This window comes from Anabrus simplex, chromosome 4 (genome assembly GCF_040414725.1).
Source record: "Anabrus simplex isolate iqAnaSimp1 chromosome 4, ASM4041472v1, whole genome shotgun sequence".
NCBI classification, from domain to species: domain Eukaryota; kingdom Metazoa; phylum Arthropoda; class Insecta; order Orthoptera; family Tettigoniidae; genus Anabrus; species Anabrus simplex.
This window is the reverse complement of record NC_090268.1, coordinates 407,432,108-407,442,056: the sequence shown is the minus strand read 5'-3', so window position 1 is coordinate 407,442,056 and position 9,949 is coordinate 407,432,108. Positions and strand designations below refer to the sequence as shown.

At 42.9% G+C, this 9,949-nt stretch overlaps 1 pseudogene; it reads left to right on the top strand.

Moving 5' to 3' along the window:
- Nucleotides 1-2,302: 2,302 nt before the first annotated feature.
- Nucleotides 2,303-7,496, top strand: LOC136872304 (uncharacterized; annotated as a pseudogene).
- Nucleotides 7,497-9,949: the final 2,453 nt, after the last annotated feature.

Sequence of the window (9,949 nt, the reverse complement as noted above, 5' to 3'; positions counted from 1 at the left end):
AAAGAGATGCATGTCCGAAATCGACCAGCCTGACGGATATGCAAGCAATATAATAAAATTAAAAATAAAATACTTCTAGCAGCCACACAGAGATAAATTATATATCATTTTATTCATGAAACACTGAATAATATTGTAGGACGTATTTTGGAAAATGTCAAAAAAATCACATTTTTGCCTTTCAAACTCCCCTTAAAGAGATTTCAAAGCACGTCACAGCGAAATAAAGCGAGCAAACTCGACCTAACGTAATAACAAACTTTGTATTAACTTAACACAGTATGTATCTAATAAAGACAATAATAATTTATCGTGTATTATAAATACGTACCGTGCTTCACACTAAATTTATCATTGCCCTGGCAAGCGTTTTCCCACAATGTGGCAAGATCTTTATTTTTCGGGGAATGGAAAACACTGTGTGTATGATTCTTTGGGTTTCTTGTAGTAGCTTAAACGGCCTGTTACTGCACAGCCCGGCATTTTCAAAAGTGTGATCCGTGCAGATTAATGAAAAGAATAAGAGCTTCAAATTATGTATGGCACGTATTTAATACATAACGCATGTTTAACACACAAAAAATACAACAGCGACAAGCCATGTAGCCGTAGAGCCAGTTTCTTGCAGTGCTCCCCGCGTGACGTCACCTGCGCCGAAGCAACGCGTTTTCGTCTCTTACTGACACACCATTATACTCACATCACGGCTAGCACATCCGTTGCGCTCGGTTGCGCTCCATTAATGGAACTGCAAGCGAGCACACATTCAGTACTGTTCCTCCGTCCTCCGCTCGCCATCCGAAAACACCGATTGGTTTCCAAGCAAAAGTTTACTACCGCAGGGAGCGCTGCACTCGCACTACCGATTGTTTGAGTACACCTCAGGGGCTGAGCTGAAAGCTGAATGGTTCTATTTATGTAGTTCTATATATTTCCTGTCTCAGTGCATTTAATTATGTTATTTTTATTGTCATGTAAGCCCGTCTGGGGGCCATGATCGTTAAGGCGCTGAAGTCTAAACGGTCTGACCGAGATTAGCCGGTTCGAGTCCCATTGGTCGAAAAAATTCACCACAAGAATGTTGGCCGGCAGGGTAGGGGAGGTGGTGGTATACAAATTCTAATCACTAGATTTTGTGCCAAAAGCCTGGATTAAATTCCAAACCTCTCCGCAGTGCTCATATGACGCTGTTGATGGTTGGGTGGGCACGTTAAGCCCTGAGCAGTAGTGATGGGCAACGCTCTCGCTCGAGACTCTCGAGACTGACGTCACCCGAGACTCTGGCGAGAATCTCGAGACCGATCCTCCTGTAGTGCAAGCTGTGCGATGTACCAGTAACTACGACTGTAAACGTAATATATAGCATAGTATAGTACATCATTGGCAGTTATGGCGTGAAATAACGTTCTCATTTGAAAACGTGTGAGCCAATACATTTTGTCAAAAGCCTGGAAAAGTATTGCATGTTGAACTATGACCTCCTTAATACACTTAAGGAAATGGAAATTGCAACACCATGAGGGCATTGGTCGTTTGTGTTGATTTTCAAGATATGGAACGATGCCATGTAGGTATGTAAACGATCAAAGTTTTAGACCCATTGGGTTGTTGCTACGGGTCTCCCCACGTGATTGGTCGCGGAGGAATCAACTCCAGTATACGGACTCTGGTGTAGCGTAGTTGACTTGCAGTCTGTGCAGTGAAGTGTTCCCCGTCTAACATGCCTCGACGACAGAGAAGAGCACGCTATCAACAACTGTCGCCGTTTGAGAGGGCGCGGATGATTGGGCTGTGTGAGGCTGGATTATCGCTAAGGACTGTCGCTGCACGTGTTGGGCGACAGGCATCTACGGTACAAAGTGTATGGCAGCAGTGGTCAAATGAAGGTACCCACACTCGTAGACATGGCACAGGCCCAGCGCGACGGACAACTGTGAGGGAGGATCGCCGCATCATTCGGATGGCCCGAATGGAACCCCATGCATCAGCAGCGCAAATTTGAGCAGCTGTGTCACCCCACGTTTCACAACAAACAGTTGGTAATCGCCTGCTTGCAGCTGGCTTACGGGCCCGTGTCCCTGCAGAAGGTGTTCCATTGACCCCAAAACAGCGATGTGTAGGGCTGGCCTGGTGTCGAGAAAGATCGACGTGGGTCGACGAATGGCATAGGGTCGTCTTTAGTGATGAATCGCGCTTCTGTCTTGCCCGCAGTGATCGCCGGAATCATGTGCGCCGAAGTACCGGGGAGAGGGGCCGCCCAGATCTTATTGTCGAGTGGCACACAGGGCCAACACCAAGCATTATGGTCTGGGGAGTCATTGGCTGTAATGTGAAATCACAATTAGTGCTTGTTGAGGGCACTATGACTGCTCGACAGTACGTTGATAGGGTACTCAATCCAGTGGTTGTCCCTATGTTGGCGAACATAGCTAATGGGATGTTTCAGCAGGATAATGCCCGGGTTCATATTGCATGCATCTCCAGAGAAGCTCTCCACGACATCCCAACCTTAGAATGGCCCACCAGGTCCCCGGAGCTCAGTCCTATTGAGCATGTGTGGAACATGATGGGTCGACAACTCGCCAACCGTCCTCTGCCACCCACAACTCTGGAACAACTGACCCATGCAGTGCAGCAAGCATGGGGCACAATTCCTCAGGAAGCGATCCACGGCCTTATTGACTGCATGCCTCGACGAATTCGTCAATGTATTGCAGCTCGTGGTGGGCACATCCTGTATTGATTGTTGTCCAAACTTGCGGTCAGAGGGATCTGAAAGTGTAATCATCGAAGCACAATCGAACACTCGTCCTGCATGTTCAATTACAGCAATGTAGCACCACTCTTTCTGGGTGTTGCAATTTCCATTTTCATCGGTGTACCATTAACGAAAGTGAAGACATAATGCCAGTTATTAAACTGTTCGCGACATATTTAGGGTGGACATCTTAGCTGAATAACCCTGCATATTTGTGAATAACTGTAGATAGAATGTACACCTACTTGGATATTAGAGGCGTGCGTTATTCGAACAATAGACGGGGAAGATGTGTTTTGCTACATATGCAACCCCCCTTACACATGAGTGGAACGTGTAATCTAAAATGCCCGACTTTGCTCCAATTCTTTCAGCAGGGGTGATGGGCGACGCTCTCGAGACCAATTCTCGTGTGCTGCGAGCTGCGCGATGCAACGTGCTAACTACGAGTGTAAGCTTGATATTTATCATCAGTTCTCATATGGAAACGTGTGTGACGATAACTTTTGTCAAAAGCCTAGGAAAGCACTGCATGTTGAACTATGAGCTCCTAAATACCATTAACGAAAGAGATGACATAATGCCAGTATCTTAAACTGTTCACGATTTATTTCAGGTGGACATCTTAGCTGGATAACCCGTATAATTGGTTAATAACTGTTATTAGGATGTAACCTACCTGGATGCCTCACAATCGTTGTCGGCAGGGTAGCTTCTTGTGATTCAGACCGGTCTGGAGGTGTTCTGTGACTATTCCTCTTCATTTATATTATGTGTTTTCAAGTGTCGGATCATCCCAGTATTTCTGCCGACGTCTTTTACTTCTTTTGAATAAACAGAACAGCGGGCTGTGCTATGTGGCATCTCTTCAATATAACAGACAACCACGACTTACGTTGCATTTCGGACATCATCTTCAAGTTGTCGCGTACACCTAAACGCAATTACACATTGCACTGTTATATACCGAAGTACCTAATTATGACGGGAATACTCTCTAACATTGTAAGGATTTATTTCCTTCGTCACTAAAATAGCGGCAAACAAAAGCAGTGGTCATATGTTATTGAATGTGGGGTCTGATAACGCTGTACACCTACCAGTCGAAAGAATTGGAGCAAACTGAAGCATTTTAGATTACACATTCCACTCATGCGTAATGGTGGTTGCATATGCAGCAAGGCGCATCTTACTTCGTCTCGAGTTCAAATAATGCACGCCTCTAGTATCCGGGAACGTGTACCTACAGTAGCCGTCAGGTTTTGTGCTTAAACCACTCATTTGTGTATCTACCAGTGCATACAATACCAGAATGCGCATCCTTTATAATTATGTTATACTGCGTCAAAATAGACCTCGGTAGAAATGGACGCCCTAGTCGCTTGTTGACACGAATTTACGAAATGGAGAAGGCCCGTGGTTGGCTGTTCGCATACTCGGCACAAACAACATTCAGCTCTGACTACCTGTAGGCCTACGACACGTTGCTCGCCGCACAATGAGCGGACAACGCTCTCAAGATCTCGAAATTTCTCGCGAGAAATAGTGCCTGCACTAGCCTCGAGAAATCTCGAGACCTAGTCTCAGACTGCCCATCACTACTGAGTAGACCCCTTGGGTGCTATTCGACAGGAGTAGACAATGTGCCGGCACCGGATTTCACCCTCTCCCTGTTATCATATATCACGTCATTCATTTCATCTCATTAACTCCTCCGATGAGATTGACGTCAGGAAGGGCATCCGGTCATAAAAACCCTCCACGACAGATTCATCTCACCTCATACCCGACCCCGTAGGGAAACGGGACAAGGGTTGGACAAGCATTTTTATTTTCGTGTGGTACTTGGATATTGATGTGATAACCCATTCTCTTGTGCTCTTGCTTTTGAAGGGCTTTCTTATTTGTTATAATATCAGCTTTGTGTTAATGTGTCAATCATTCATTTGAAGTTAAAGCTGCTTTGAGGTGTGAGGTTATGTTCTCAATAGCATAGTATGCCATACGAACTAGGAGTATCAGATCATTATTTACAACATAGTAAGTACTTGGAAATAAAAATATATGAATCACGAAGTATTGGTCATGGAAGTAGCAGAACTACATTATAATCGTGGAACGGGGGGGGGGGGCGATGGGCAGGGTAAAGGAGGGGAGGGGAGCTGTAAGCATAACCAGTTGTGCGTCACTGCGCCGGATGTTACCTCTCTGCGATATCTGTTTATAATAGCAGTAAGGTATTGCACAAACCACGCACTGTTGCGCTAACTCTGATCGGGGACAAACTACTAGTGGCTTGGTACCGAAATTCATCATTGAGTTACATTTCTATTCTAACCTCTTTGGGTGGAATGGCGTAGTCCGAGTACACGCGCGCCTCTACGCGCACGGCCAACTCGTCCGTAAAGCCCCTAGCAAAAAAAATTCTTCATACAAGACATACAAGCACATTATCACCGAAGAAGACTATCTCATTCCCAAATACGTGTGAAATCCACCATTATATCATCGCGGTCCAATTCAAATATTTCTCTTACAAAGATTTGCATGCATAACGTAAGTCTTACTTAATAGGAAGACTTCCAATCTCGACACATCAATTGCTTTATGATTGCTCCAATAAGAATTATCTATGCAATAACTGGCATGTTAAAAAAATCAATTATGAAGACTGTACCTCACGAAACATAATTGACAAATCCTCAGTAAAATCCCTGTGTAAAACTTTATAGTTGCTTGCTTGAAATCAGCTGAATAGTGCATGGAAAACTATGACTCCAATTACGCCATTATTCAGAAGATTAATGACACTCCACGGATGTCATGAATACCTAGCGACGATCATATCACATCACTCAATTTATATCCGTTGAACACGTCACATGAAACAAAATCTACACTACTCTAATGCATCCACGAAATAGAATAAAGGAAAGGCCAATCGTTTGGGTACTTATCGCGTGGGTACAGCGGATTCTTGTGGGTACAGCTCCATCATTTTGTCTGTTGTAACATCATGGTTTAAATCATCTCAACATATTTCCGGACCCGCCAGGATTCCAATCTGGCTTAGACCTGCATGTTCATGCTGGTTAATGGCTAATAACAAACCTTAATGTAGGTAGGCATCATGATACCTGAAACTTGTACAACAGCATTAGTATGATATTACACACCAAAAATAAATATATTAGTGTTTCTTTGCGACACTCGCCTTATCTTTATATTGAACGCTACAGTATATCTCGTAATTTTACAATTTACTCCTACAACTTATGACTAGCTTCCTTCTTGTGTATAATTGTCTCAAGCGATGTTCAATCTCTTTTTCAATTACATTGTTCTAAAATAAAATAAAAATAAGTAATCATTGGGATATACAGTAATTTCTTTTCCATATGTTTTTGACATTTGAGGAATAGTCTCCCTGACATAAGACACTCGTAATTGGGAGCTCAGAGAAAGGAACACGCTTAACAATCCGTGGTGTCTTCTTCAACTATGTACCAATCGATTTGCTTCATAACAGACTTCTCGATTACTCGAAGATATTCGTAACAGCTATACAGGGTGTCTCAAAAAGGACTTTACAACTTTGACAGCTCATAGTTATTTATTCATTTCAGTTACAGGCATGGTTTTGGTGTCATCTTGACTGACAATAGATCAAGTTTTGACTCGCGTGGTACACTAGTACAGAATCGCGCCACTGCAAGCGCTAGCGGCAGTTGCAGCAAAGATAGTTGCCTTCACCGGTCCCGAGCGCGCTCGCTGTTTTGGTTTGAAGAGTAGAAGTCGGCGACAACTGTGCAACGTAATTTTCGTACAAAGTATGGCAAAGATCCTCCCAGTCGGCCTACTATTTATGAGTGGCATAAGTGCTTTATTGAAAATAGATATTCGGTAAGCCATAAGAAATCCTCAGGTCGTCCACGTACGTCTGACGATGTCGTAGAGCAAGTGAGACAACGCTTTGAGCACAGTCCTCGAAAATCGACACGGCGTGCTTCTCGAGAGCTGGGCGTCGCACATGCGACTATTTGGCGTGTGTTGAGAAAACGGTTACATCTCAAACCATACAAGTTCACAATGGCACAGCAACTAAAGGACACTGATAAGATTGCTCGTAAGGACTTTTGTGTGGACATGTTACATCGCTTGGAAGATGAACATTTCATTGGAAAGATTACCTTTAGCGATGAGGCAACTTTTCACTAAAGTGCTAAAGTTAATAGACACAACTGTAGGATCTGGGGCAGTGAAAATCCAGTGAAAGTGCTAGAACATGAACGTGATGGCCCAAAATGGAACGTGTTTTGTGCATTGAGCAAGAGCAAAGTTTACGGGTCTTTCTTCTTCAGTGAGAAAACTATCAACGGAATAGTGTACTTAGATATTCTGGAAAACATTTTAATCCCGCAGATTGACGCTGATGACCAAGAACTCAGCATACACTTCATACAAGATGGCACACCGCCACACTACCTCTCTGACGTCCGAGATTTTCTGAACGTACGCTTTCCGGGTAAGTGGATTGGATGAGGTGCACCAATCGCATGGCCCCAACGCTCACCAGACCTGACACCTCTTGACCTTTTATTGTGGGGATTCGTCAAGGATACAGTGTTTATTCCAGCCTTACCGGCTTCTCTACCAGAACTCAGACGTAGAATCTGCATCGCAATTGGACGAATCACCCCCGACATGCTGCAGCGAGTTTGGCAAGAAATCGACTTAAGATGGGGAGTGTGCCCCAAGACCGATGGAGGTCACATTCAACCTGTTTAGGTAAAACTTGATCTATTGTCAGTCAAGGTGACACCAAAACCATTTCTGTAAGTAAAATGAATAAATAACTATGAGCTATCAAAGTTTTAAAGTCCTTTTTGAAACACCCTGTACAATGCATAACCAGCGCAGATGAAATCGAACTTGACATGTATCATTCAATCCATTCATTGGCGTCAGTCGTATATATCGTTATTGGAGCTAAACCTAACACATAGGGAATCATTTTATTCTTCCGTCGAAATATAACATTTTCTTTTAACAGTATTTACTTGTACTCAAATATTACATTCCTAGACTCATTATTTCAATACCACGGGGTTCTGAGCTTATGAATTTTTATATACATCCAATTTCCGTTTAACTTATTATTCAATTGAGTGAATATTCATCGATCATTGCCCCAGAGGAGTGCTTCGGCAGCCGGCACAATTCCTATTGTCGCCGCTAGAAGGGGTTTTATTCATTTCATTCCTGACCCTGTCGAATGACTGGAAACAAGCTGTAGATTTTCGATGTACTTATTCTGATCATAAACCGATCATTTTTAATCTTTCCTGGGTTCGTTTTCAACAGCCATCTTTTCCTTCGGAGAACGTTCTTAGATTATAGTAGATTCTCCTGGCATATAAATAAAAATGTAAACACATTTGAAATAAACGATAGGGAATGAGATTGACCGTCAAATTCACCTCTGTAATAAGGTCAATAATGCACGGAAGTATGTCATTCGTATCGCCAGAAATCCCGCACACTTGCCTACTTGCGACAATGGTGCTGGTCACATTGTCAACAAGTACAATGGCAGCAGATGTAATTTACCGCCAAGTAGCGGTCTTGCATCTTGCTGTGGACCGTCGTCGTCAAATGTGCGGACCGTGCTGGAAACGGGTCCTGGGCGGGTAATGATTAAGAATGCAGTCCGGCCGCGGGTTCAGTACCGCCAAGGCATCCAAGACGACACCACGCCGGATCTCCTGAAGGATTTAATCCATATTAAAAATGCTTATAGGAAAAGATGGCAAAGATTTAGGGACCCAACTGACCGGGTGGAATACCTGGACCTAGCCCGGGAAGTATGAAATCGATTGCTGGAAAGAAAGATTGAAAAATGGGAGGAAAATTGCCGTAATCTATTAGAAAACGAGTAGATCGCGAATTTCGGCGGATTATATATATATATATATCTGTATGTGCTCCTATTCCGAATACACAGCATCGCCCAATAATGTGTCAACTGGTAGCTGCCATTAGACCTCAAGAGGTCTACTTTAAAAGGAGATATAATTTTAAGAAAGCTAACTGGGAAAGATTCACCAACTTACTGGACGAGAAGATAAACCACTCAGTCCAATTCCAGAAGCATATGAACAGTTTAATAATATCATCAGGGAGTGTTCAAGAGCTACAATCCCTAGAGGACGTAGAACAAACTACATACAAGGTCTAACTCAAGAAACCTCTGCCCTCCCAACAGAGTATCATAAACTATTCGAAGAAAACCCTTTCAGCAATGACACCATCACAATGATACAAGTAATTTCTTCTATTTCTGAAGTAAAACGGTCACAGTGATTAAGGTTGATGGAAGAGATTGACATGGGTAGAAGTAGTCAAAAAGCTTGGCAATTACTTAGACGACTCAGTAGTGATCCTAATAAACACATTCTAATGTCACAGCAAACCAAATAGCATATCAACTTCTACGAAATGGACAACCATCAAATCCATGTCGGCTTCAGAATAAAGGAATTGGGAGAGGGATTATGAACAGGAAACAGATACACTCACTAAACATTTTACTTTATCTGAGCTGAACAGAGCAATAAATCAATGTAAGAATGGTAAGTCTGCCGGCCTAGATGAAATATGTGTTGAGCAAATTAAGCAATTTGGACCTGTTTCTAAACAATGGTTACTAGAACTGTACAACAACTGTATAAACACCTGCAAGTTACCACGTGTGTGGAGGAAAGCCAGAGTAATCGCAATTCTCAAACCAGGAAAGGACCCAAATGATCCGAAAAATTACAGACCTATTTCACTGTTGTGTCATCTGTACAAGATCCTAGAATGGATGATCCTGGAAAGACTTACTGTGATCATTGAGCACTTCTTATCCCAGAGCAAGCAGGATTACGTAAAGGAAAAAGTTGTACTTCACAGATCCTCCATCTGACACAGTATATCGAACATGGATATGAAAATCATAAAATCACAGGGGTGGCTTTTATCGACCTATCTGTTGCATAATCATCGTATACTGTTGCGCAAATTATACAACATAACAAAAGATTACAAGATGACTCAAGTAATTTGCAATCTTCTCCAAAATCGTAGGTTCTTCGTTGATTTTCAGAATCAGAATAGTCGATGGAGGAAACCAAAGAATGGTTTGCCACA